At 41.7% G+C, this 12,112-nt stretch overlaps 1 protein-coding gene across 4 annotated transcripts in view; it reads left to right on the top strand.

Moving 5' to 3' along the window:
* CFAP92 (cilia and flagella associated protein 92 (putative)) overlaps positions 1–12,112 on the top strand; it is a 77,012-nt gene that overhangs the window by 42,922 nt on the left and 21,978 nt on the right. The gene's annotated exons all lie outside the window — the stretch shown is intronic.

Genomic DNA, 12,112 nt, shown 5'->3' with positions numbered 1-12,112 from the left:
CTCAGGTTCCGTGTCGCCGACTGTGGGAGGCACCTGTTGATTCGGTGCCTCTCGGGGTTTTCATAAGGCACTTCGCAGAGCTCAGCAACTGGGAGAACCGCTTGCCTTTGGTTGAAGCGAAGACTTCAGGGGTATATGGAAGGGAGGCTGGTTCAGGAAACTGGGTGCTGCCTTCAGCCTCCCGAGGCGCCCCCCGGCCGGCGGGGGGCAGAGTGTCCTGCACGGCCCTGAGCGGGAGACCCCAGGGACACAGACGTCAGCTCGTCCCAAGGGAGACAGGGCGGGTTATTGTGAGGCCGGAGGGCTGCGTACGCTGCAGAAGTCCCCTTCCCTGGAGGCCCAGGCGTCCCCGATGGCCGCCCCCTGGAGGTGTTGCAGAGGCAACGGAAGCGTCCCCTTCTGGGCTGCAGCCGGTGGCCCTTCGTGGTCCTTCCGTTCTTTAGTTTTGGTGACGGGATACCTCTCTTTTTCTTTCATGATTTGCAGCTGTCCTAGTTTGGATCAATAGGGCCTTCCTTCTCTAGTCTGGAGGCCCCCCTGTCTGTTCTCAGAGCTCAGATGCCCCATGACCCAGATGCTGACCACAGCAGGGAGTCCAGGTGTTGACTCTGTCCACCCAGGAGGGGGCCTGTCTTGATGTGCTGATGGCCAAGAGCATGGGGGCGGGGGAGGCGGGGAGGCTGCCTCCTGGCTGGTTATCCTCCCAGGAGAACTGAAAGCATGCATACACACAAAAACGTGCACATGGATGTTCATAGCACCATTATTTATAATAATCAGAAAGTGAAACAACTCAAATGTCCATCAGCTGATGAACAAAACATCCATACCATGGAATAATATTCAGCCGTCAAAAAGGAATGAAGTATTGATACAGATACTTCAACACAGATGAACCTTAAAAACATTATGCTAGGGGACTTCCCTGGTGGCGCAGTGGGTAAGACTCGCGCTCCCAACGCAGGGGGCCCGAGTTTGATCCGTGGTCCAGGAACTAGATCCCTCATGCATGCCGCAACTAAGAGTTCGCATACCACAGCTAAGGAGCCGGTGAGCTGCAACTAAGGAGCCCGCCTGCCGCAACTAAGGAGCCCGCGAGCCACAACTAAGGAGCCTGCGAGCTGCAACTAAGGAGCATGCCTGCCGCAACTAAGACCTGGCTCAACCAAAACAAACAAACAAAACCTCATTATGCTAAGTGACCTGGAGGGCATTGTGCTAAGTGAAATAAGTCAGACAGAGAAAGACAAACACTGTATGTTATCACCTACATGTGGAATCTAAAAAATAAACTAGTGAATACAACAAAAAAGAAACAGACTCACAGGGAGGACAAACTAGTGGTTACCAGTGGGGAGAGGGAAGGGAGGAGGGGCAAGATAGGGGCAGGGGAGGAAGAGGTACAGACTATTGCATATAAAATAAATAAGCTACAAGGATCTATTGTACAGCACAGTACAATATTTTGTAGTAACTATAAATGGAGCATAATCTATAAAAATTTTGAATCACTATGTTGTACACCTAAAACTAATATTGTAATCAACTATGCCTGAATTAAAAATTATGCTAATAGGGACTTCCCTGGTGGCACAGTGGTTAAGAATCCGCCTGTCAGTGCATGGGACGCAGGTTCAATCCCTGGTCCAGGAAGATCCCACATGCCGCAGAGCAACTTAGCCCACGCGCCACAACTACTGAAGCCCGTGTGCCTAGAGCCCGTGCTCCGCAACAAGAGAAGCCACCGCAATGAGAAGCCCGCGCACCGCAACGAAGAGTAGCCCCCGCTCGCTGCAACTAGAGAAAGCCCGTGTGCAGCAATGAAGACCCACCACAGCCAAAAATAAATAAGTAAAAATATTATGCTAATAAAAGGAGCCAGACATAAAAGGCTACCTATTATATGATTCCATTCATATGAAATGTCTAGAATAGTCAAGTCCGTAGAGATAGAGCAGTGGTTTCCAAGGTCTGAGAGGAGGGATTCAGGAGAAGTGGGCAGTGATGAAAATGTTCTAGGATTAGACAGTGTTTGTGGTTGTACAACATGGGGAGTATACTAAAACCGCTGGATTGTACACTTATTTTGGGGGGGGGTATACTATTTTATTCAAATTTAAATGTCACCATCAAATACTGAACTTAAGTATATGCTGGCCCTGTGTTTAGATTTTTGAAATAAAGGTGGACAGCTTTAAGGGTGCAATGTATTAAACACTGCACAATATATTAAACAATTAGAGAAAATCTAGGGGTGCTATAACTCTATATACCTTTGTACATTGAGTGGCGTTAAGTACAGGGACAAGCCCAGCACCTGGAGGAAAAGCCCACTGAGGACTGAACAGAGGCCCTCGGCTGCTGTCAGAATCTCCCCTTGACTTTCAACAAACCAAGGAGTCTGTCCGTGTACAGAAACCGCCGAATCTGGGACAAACAGCAACAGGATGAATATTAAGGAACTGGCTCTTGCCAGTTAGGACTGTGGGGGCTGGTCTGAAGCACGCGGGGCTGGCTAGAGCTGGGACGTGTTGCAGCTCAAGTCTGGGATCTGTAGGTCAGAGCAACAATCGATTCTAGAGACAGAATGGTGAGTGCATTCTGCAAAAACCCCTGGGGTTTGCCGACAAGTTCCTAGGATGCTCTCCTCAAATGGCAGGAATCGTACACTTCAAAAGAGTGAACTTCATAGTGTGTAGGAAAGAACTTGGCCTTGCCCAAGAGAGGTCTGGCTTTTGCCCTTGGCTTCTCGGAGGTGAGCTGTGTCATGCCTGATAGGAGTATCTTTGGTTAGGTTGGGGGCTGACCACACTGGATCTTAGGCTGAAGCCTCACCAGAGAGTCACAGGATGGAGGTTGGTGGGGCCGGAAAGACCAACAGCGTGACTTAGGGCAGGGGCTTTGGGTCGTGCAGTGTCATGGACACGTTTTTGTGTGGATGCATGTTTTCAGTTCTCCTGGGCAGATAACCAGCCACGAGGTAGCCTCCCCCTGCCCGCCGCCCCCTGCTGTGCTCTTGGCCATCAGCACATCAAGACACGGCCCCTCCTGACATGGAGACTGAGATTGCTATGTGGGCCATCAATCAATCAATCAGTCATTAATGGAGCCCCAGTAAAAACTCTGGACACCAAGGCTAGGGGGAGCTACTCTGTGTAGTGATTCTTTCATCATCTTAAATATATCTTTTCCAAAGAAAAAGTTTTGAATTTTGATAGAGTCCAATTTATTGATTATTTTTTCTTTTGTACACTATGCTTTTGGAGACATGTTTAGGAATTCTTCACAAAGCCTTAGGTCTTGAGTATTTTTTCTCTGTTTTCTTCTAAAAGACTCATGGCTTTATGGTTTACTTTTAAGTTTATGATTCGTTTTGAGTTAATTTTTGTATAAAGTACAAGGTTTAGATTGAGTTTTTCCCTTTTTTAAAAAAATTGAGGTATACTTTGCATGTAACAGTATGTTAGCTTTGGGTATACAGCTTCATGATTCGATATTTGTATATGTTGTGAAATGATCACCACAATAAATCTAGTTAACATCCATCATCATACAAGTTACAGAATTTTTTGCAATGAGAATGTTTAACGCCTACTCCCTTAGTAACTTTCAGATACGCAGTACAATATTACTAACTATAGTCACACTGCTGTACGTAACTAAATGTCTTTGTAACCTCTTGACCCCCTTCATCCATTTTGCTCACTCCACACACCCTGCCTCTGGGTGGGCAGCCACCAGTTTGCTCTCTGTATCTGTGAGCTTGGGTTTTTACTATTTTGCTTCTGTTTTTTTTACATTCCACGTGTAAGTGAGATCATATGGTATTTGTCTTTCTCTGACTTATTTCACTCCGTATGATGCCCTGGGGATGCATCCATGTTGTCCCTACTGTCAAGATTCTCTTTTTTTATGATGGAATAATGTTTCATTGTGTAAATGAACACATTTTCTTTTGTTTTTTTTATTAATCCATCAGCAGACACTTAGGTTGTTTCTGTCTCTTGGCTATTGTAAATAATGCTGCATTGAACACGGTGATGCAGATATCTGTTCGAATTAGTGTTTTTGTTTCCTTAGGATGAATACCCAGAAGTGGAACTGCTGGATCATATGGCAATTCTTATTTTTAACTTTTTGAGGAACCTCCAAAGTGTTTTCCATAGTAGCTGTACCAATTTATTAATACATCCTTACCAACAGTGCTTGAGGGTTTCCTGTACTCCACATCCTCACCAAAATTATTATTTCTTGTCTTTTTTATAATAACCATTCTCAACAGGTATGAGGTAATATTCCACTTTTGTTTCAATTTGCATTTCCCTGATGATTAGTGATGTTGAGCATCTTTTCCTGTACCTGTTGGCCATCTGTTTGTCATCTTTGGTAAAATGTCTATTCAGATCTTCTGCCCATTTATTTATTTATTTTTCCTTTTCTGTGATTTTATTGACTTTAAAATTATTTTTTTATTGAAGTATAGTTGATTTACAATGTTGTGTTAATTTCTGCTGTACAGCAAAGTGATTCAGTTATACATACATACATATATATATATATATATATATATATACACACTTTATTTTTAAGCACCTTCGTTTCTTTCCTTTTTTTTTAAGTTTATTTATTTATTTATTTTTGGCTGCCTTGGGTCTTTGTTGCTGTGCGGGGGCTTCTCATCGCGGTGGCTTCTCTTGTTGTGGAGCACAGGCTCTAGGCACGCAGGCTTCAGTAGCTGTGGCATGAGGGCTTAGTAGTTGTGGCTCGTGGGCTCTGGAGCGCAGGCTCAGTAGTTGTGGCGCACGGGCTTAGTTGCTCCGCAGTATGTGGGATCTTCCCAGACCAGGGCTTGAACCACGTCCCCTGCATTGGCAGGCAGAGTCTTAACCACTGCGGCACCAGGGAAGTCCCCACACATTCTTTTTTTTAATATTCTTTTCCATTACGGTTTATCATAGGATACTGAATATAGTTCCCTGTGCTATACAGTAGAACCTTGTTGTGTATCTATTCTATATATAATAGCTTACATCTGCTAACCCCAACCTCCCACTCATCCCTCTCCCATCTCCCTCCCCCTTGGCAACCACAAGTCTGTTTTCTATGTCCATGAGTCTGTTTCTGTTTTGTAGATAAGTTCGTTTGTGGTATATTTTAGATTCCATGTATAAGTGATATCATATGGTATTTGTCTATTTCTTTTTTTAAAAAAAAATTATTTATTTGGCTACGCTGGGTCTTAGTTGCGGCATGCGGGATCTTCAGTTGTGGCATGTGGGATCTTCAGTCGTGGCATTGGGATCTTTTAGTTGTGGCATGTGGGATCTTTAGTTGCGGCATGTGGGATCTAGTTCCCTGACCAGGGATCGAACCCGGGCCCCCTCCATTGGGAGCACACAGTCTTAGCCACTGGACCACCAGGAAAGTCCCTATCTTTCTCTTTCTGACTTATTTCACTTTTTATGATAATCTCTACGTCCATCCATGTTGCTGCAAATGGCATTATTTCGTTTTTTTAATGGCTGAATAGTATCCCATTGTATATATGTACCATATCTTCTTTATCCATTCATCTGTTGATAGACATTTAGGTTGTTTCCATGTATTGGGTATTGTGAATAGTGCTGCTATGAACATAGGGGTGCATGTATCTTTTTGGATTATAGTCTTGTCTGGATATATGCCCAGGAGTAGGATTGCAGGATCATCTGGTAGCTCTATTTTTAGTTTTCTGAGGAACCTTCGTACTATTTTCCATAGTGGCTGTACCAACTTACGTTCCTACCAACAGTGCAAGAGGGTTCCCTTTTCTCCACACCCTCTCCAGCATTTATTATTTGTAGACTTTTTAATGATGGCCATTCAGACTGGCGTGAGATGGTACCTCATTGCAGTTTTGATTTGCATTTCTCTAATAATTAGTGATGTTGAGCATCTTTTCATGTGCCTATTGGCCATCTGTATGTCTTCTTTGGAGAAATGTCTCTTTAGGTCTTCTGCCCATTTTTTGATTGGGTTGTTTGTTTTGTTGTTGTTGAGTTGTATAAGCTGTTTGTATGTTTTGGAAATTAAGCGCTGTCAGTCGCATCGTTTGCAAATATTTTCTCCCATTCTGTAGGTTGTCTTTTCATTTTGTTTATGGTTTCCTTTTCTCTGCAGAAGCGTGTAAGTTTGATTAGGTCCCATTTGTTTATTTTTGTTTTTATTTCTTTTGCCTTGGGAGATTGACCTAAGAAAACATTGGTACGATTTATGTCAGAGAATGTTTTGCTTATGATCTCTTCTAGGAGTTTTATGATGTCATGACTTATGTTGAAGTTTTTAAGCCACTTTGAGTTTATTTTGGTGTGTGGTGAGAGGGTGTGTTCTAACTTCATTGATTTACATGCAGCTGTCCAACTTTCCCAACACCCCTTGCTGAAGAGACTGTCTTTTTCCCGTTGTATATTCTATTTTTTAAAATAATTAATTAATTAATTAATTAATTAATCTTTGGCTGCATTGGGTCTTCTTTGCTGAGCGTGGGCTTTCTCTAGTTGCTGTGAGCAGGGGCTACTCTAAGTTGCGGTGCGCGGGCTTCTCATTTTGGCGGCTTCTCTTGTTGTAGAGCACGGGCTCTAGGCGCGCGGGCTTCAGTAGTTGTGGCTTGCGGGCTCTAGAGCACAGGCTCAGTAGTTGTGGCGCACGGGCTTAGTTGCTCCGTGGCATGTGGGATCTTCCCGGACCAGGGCTCAAACCCATGTCCCCTGCATTGGCAGGCGGGTTCTTAACCACTGCACCACCAGGGAAGTCCCTCCTGTTGTATATTCTCGCCTCCTTTGTTTAAGATTAATTGACCATAGGTGTGTGGGTTTATTTCTGGGCTGTCTGTTCTGTTCCATTGATCCATATGTCTGTTTTTGTGCCAGTACCATGTTGTTTTGATTACTGTAGCTTTGTAGTATTGTCTGAAGTCTGGGAGAGTTATGCCTCCTGCTTTTTTTTTTTTTTTTTCTCCCCTCAGGATTGCTCTGGCAATTCTGGGTCTTCTATGGGTCCATATAAATTTTTGGATTATTCTACTTCTGTGAAAAATGTCATGAGTAATTTGATAGGGATCACATTAAATCTGTAGATTGCTTTGGGTAGTATGGTCATTTTAATAATATTAATTATTCAAATCCAAGAGCATGGGATATCTTTCCATTTCTTTGACTCCTCTTCACTTTCCTTTATTAATGTTTTATAGTTCTCAGCGTATAAGTCTTTCACCTCCTTGGTGAGGTTTATTTCTAAGTATTTTATTTTGGGGGTTGCAATTTTAAAAGGTTTTTTTTTTGCATTCCCTTTCTGATATTTCACTGTTGGTGTAAAGAAATGCCACCAATTTCTGTATGTTAATCTTGTATCCTGCTACCTTGTTGAATTCATTTATCAGTTCTAGTAGTTTTTGTGTGGAGTCTTCAGGGTTTTCTATATATAGTATCATATCATCTGCATATAATGACAGTTTTACCTCTTCCCTTCCAATTTGGATACCTTTTATTTCTTTTTCTTGTCTGATTGCTGTGGCTAGGACTTCCAATACTATGTTGAAGAGAAGTGGTGAGAGTGGGCATCCTTGTCTTGTTCCAGATTTTAGTGGGAAGGCTTTCAACTTTTTACTATTGAGCATTATATTGACTGTGGGTTTGTCATAAATAGCTTTTACTATTTTGAGATATGTTCCCTCTATACCCCCTGTGGTAAGAGTTTTTATCGTGAATGGATGTTGAATTTTGTCAAATGCTTTTTCTGCATCTGTTGAGATTATCATGTGGTTTTTGTCTTTTGTTTATGTGGTGTTTGTGTCAAGGTATTTTTTGTCTTTTCTTTTGTTGTGGTGGTGTATCAGATTGATTGATTTGTGTATACTGAACCATCCTTGTGAACTTGGGTTGAATCCTGCTTGGTCATGGCGTATGATCTTTTTTACGTGTTGTTAGATTTGGTTTGCTAATATTTTGTTGAGAATTTTTGCATCTATATTCATCAAAGATATTGGCCTGTAATTTTCTTTTTTTTGGTGGTATCTTTGTCTGGTTTTGGTATCAGGGTGATTGTGGCTTCACAGAATGTCTTTGGGAGTGTTCCCTCCTCTTCAGTCTTTTGGAAGTGTTTGAGAAGAATCAGTATAAGTTCTTCTTTGTATGCTTGGTAGAATTCGCCTGTGAGGCCATCTGATCCTGGACTTTTGTTTGTAGGAAGTTTTTTATTACAGATTTGATTTCACTTCTAGTGATTGGTCTGTAGAAATTATCTATTTCTTTTTGATTAAATTTTGGTGGGCTGTATGTTTCTAGACAATTCCATTTCTTCTAGGTTGTCAAATTTGTTGGCATATAATTGTTCCTAGTATTCTCTCATGGTTTTTTGTATTTCTGTGGTATCAGTTGAGATTTTTCCTTTTTCATTTCTTATTTTGTTTATTTGGATTCTCTCTCGTCTTGGTGAGCCTGGCTAGAGGTTTGTCAATTTTGTCAATTTTGTTTACCCTTTCAAAGAACCAGCTTTTGGTTTTGTTGATTTTTTTTTTCTATTTTAAAAAAAAACTCTACTTTATTTCCTCCCTGATCTTTATTATTTCCTTCCTTCTGCTGACTTTAGGTTTTGTTTGTTCTTCTTTGTCTAATTCTTTTAGGTGGTAGGTTAGGTTGTTCATTTGAGATTTTTCTTGTTTTTGATGAAGGCCTGTATTGCTATGAACTTTCCTCTAAGAACTGCTTTTGCTGTGTCCCATAGATTTTGTATGGTTGTGTTTGCATTGTCCAGGAAGGAGGTGGCTGGGGCTTTCGACCACTCCTGGTGCCTGGGCAGGTGTGTCAGTGGCCCACGACCAGTCTTGTCCTGGAGGGAGTTGGTGGAGGCTCACAACAACTCCTGGGTTCTGGGCAGGAGTTGGTGCAGTCCCTCAACCACTCCTAGGGTCTGGGAGGGTTTTAGTGGGGGCTTGCAACCACTCCTGGCATCAGGGTGGGTGGCGGTGGAGGTCTGCAACTGCCCCTGGAGCCTGGGCAGGCTGTGTCTTGCCCTCTGGGAGCACACATACAGGGAAAAAAGGCTATAGTCTAGGTCCCACCTATCCCCTCCTACACCACCCAAACAATGCTGACTGGCCTCTGAGGCGTCTCAGGCTTCCTCCGCTTATACCCCCAGCTGTGGTGGCACTGGATTCCTCCCCCCGCCCCCCAGTCTGTCTCTACACAGCCAACCCCAGTCCTCTCCCTCGTTCTGATCTCTGGAGCCCAAGTCGTTCCAGCACCCAGCCCCTGCCAGCACTGGGGATGTGCGTGTCAGGCTGGGGAGTGCAGGTCTGCGGTACTGACCATCTGTGCAGTTCTCCCTCTGCTCTGGCTGCCACAAACTGACTGCTGCATTCTTCTCAGAGGCTCTGAAGCTCCCCTTCTGTCCTGGCAGATCTCCCTGCCAGTGAGGGGGCTTCCCAGGGTGCATGAACCTTTCCTCTTTCACAGCCCTCTCCCAGGGGTGCAGGTCCCATCTGGATATCTTTCTCACTTCTTTTTTTTTCTTTTTTCCTACCTGGTTAACATGGAGATTTTCTTGCCCTTACAGCAGTCTGAAGCCTTCTGCCAGTGTTCAGTAGATATTCTGTGAGAATCGTTCCACATGTAGATGTATTTTTGTTGTAGATGTGCGAGAGAGCGAGCTTTGTGTCCTACTACTCTGCCATCTTGATCAGTCTCGTGTTTTCTGTTAGCAATTAGCATCCTTTCTTTTCAACTGAAAGAAGTCCCTTTAACATTTTTGTAAGGCCAGTTTAGTGGTGATGAACCCTGTTAGTTTTTCTTATCTGGAAAACTCTTTTATCTCTCCTTCAATTCTGAATGATAACTTTGCCAGGTAGAGTATTCTTTGTTGGAAGACTTTTTCTCTTGGCACTTTGAATATATAGTGCCACTCCCTTCTGGCCTACAAAGTGTCCGCTTAAAAATCTGCTGATAGCCTTATGGGAGTTACCTTGTGTGTAACAAGTTGTTTTTCTCTTGCTGCTTTTAAGCTTCTCTCTTTGTCTTTAACTTTTGACCTTTTAATTATAATGTGTCTTGGTGTGGGTCTCTGGGCTCATCTTATTTGGAATTCTGTTTTGATGTGGCCTGTTTCTCTTTTGCCCTATGTGAAGGGGTCATTCAGCTAGTTTTTAGTTTTTGTTTTTGTATTTTTTCCCCCAGAGGAAATTGTTCCATACGTAGCTGTAGATTTGGTGTGTCCTTGGGAGGAGGCGAGTTCAGGATCTTCCTACATCACCATCTTGAACTGGAACCTAGGTTGAGTTTTTGTTTTGTTTTGTTTTGCCTACATATATCCAATTGCTACAGCACCATTTGTTGAAAATATTATCTTCCTTTACGGAATTGCTTTTGCATCTTTATAAAAAGTCAGTTGGTCATAATTGTATGGATTTATTTCTAGGTTCTCAATTCTGTTCCATTGATCTGTGTGTCTGTCCCTTCACCAATACTACACAGTCTTGATTACCATAGCTATATAATCAAAGTCAGGACGCTTTATTCTTTTTCAAAATTGTTTTTGTTGTTCTAGATCCTTTGCCTTTTCATATAAATTTTACAATATGCTGTATATATCTACAAAACATCTTTCTAGAATGCTGATAGGAATTATGCTAAACTTATGTATCATTTGGAGAGAACTATTTGAGCCTTCCAATCCATGAATATGGTATGTTTCTCCACTTATTTAGATTTTTAAAAATTTCTTTCATCAGCGTATTCAGCATACAAGACCTGTACGTATTTGGTAGATTTATATCTAAGTATTTTATTTTTTGAGTTATTTTTAAATGGTACTGTATTTTTTAATTTCAGTTTCCAGTTGTGCATTGCTTGTATATAGAAATATAATTGATTTTTCTATGTTGATTCTACAGCCTTGCTAAACTCACTTATTGGTTTGAGGAGTTTTGTTTGTTTGATTGTTTGTTTTTGGTAGATTCCTTGGGATTTTCTACACTGACCAAGATGTCATCTGCAAATAGGAATAGTTGAATTCCTTCCTTTCCAGTCTGTATATCTTCATTTCCTTAGTGTGCTAGCTAAGACTTGAAGTACTATTTTATGTAAGAGTTGTCACATCCTTGCTTTGTTTCTGATCTTTGGTGGAAGGCAGTCTTTCCCCATTATGTGTAGGTTTTTTGTAGATGTCCTTTATTAACTTGAGGAAGTTCCACTCTATTCCTTATTCGCTGAGAGTTTCCTAATTTGCTGGCTCACACAATTCACAAAAATCAATCCCAGACAGAGTAAAAACTTATTTGAAATAATTATGGACTCACAATAAGTTGCAAAAATCATAGAGAGGTTCCAGGTACCCAACACCCTGTCTCCCCCAGTGGTGACATCTGACATATTGATGGATGCAGTACAGTTAACTAGACCACAGTTGTCTGTTCTTACTCAGATTTCACCAGAAAAATCTTGTTGTTGTTCATTTTATTTTTCAGATTCCACACATAAGTGAGAACATACAGTATTTGTCTTTCTCTGACTTATTTTACTAAGTTTAATACCTTCCAAGGTCCATCCATGTTGTTGCAAATGGCAAAATTTCATTCTCTTTAATGGCAGAGCAATATTCCACTGTATCTGTATATCGTGTCTTCTTTATCCATTCATCTGCTGATGGGCACTTAGGTTGCTTACATATCTTGGCTGTTGTAAATTGGGGTGCATATATCTTTTCAAAATATTTTTTCATTTTCTTTCGATACATACCCAGGAGTGGAATTGTTGGATCATATAGTAGTTCTATTTTTAATTTGTTGAGGAGCCTCCATACTGTTTTCCATACTGGCTGCACCAGTTTACATTCCCACCAACAGTGTAGGAGGGTTCCCTTTTCTTCACATCCTTACGAACACTTTATTTCTTGTCTTTTTGATGATAGCCATTCTGTGAGGTGATACCTCATTGTGGTTTTGATTTACATTTCCCTAATAATTAGTAATATTGAACATCTTTTCATGTACCTGTTTGCCATCTGTATGTCTTCTTTGGAAAATGCCTGTTCAGGTCCTCTGCCCATTTATTAATTGGGTTGTTTTTTTAACACTGAGTTG

The sequence above is a fragment of the Eubalaena glacialis genome, chromosome 7 (genome assembly GCF_028564815.1).
Source record: "Eubalaena glacialis isolate mEubGla1 chromosome 7, mEubGla1.1.hap2.+ XY, whole genome shotgun sequence".
Classification (NCBI taxonomy): Eukaryota; Metazoa; Chordata; class Mammalia; order Artiodactyla; family Balaenidae; genus Eubalaena; species Eubalaena glacialis.
Note: the sequence above shows the minus strand (reverse complement) of the source record. Positions and strands in the feature narration are given on the sequence as shown.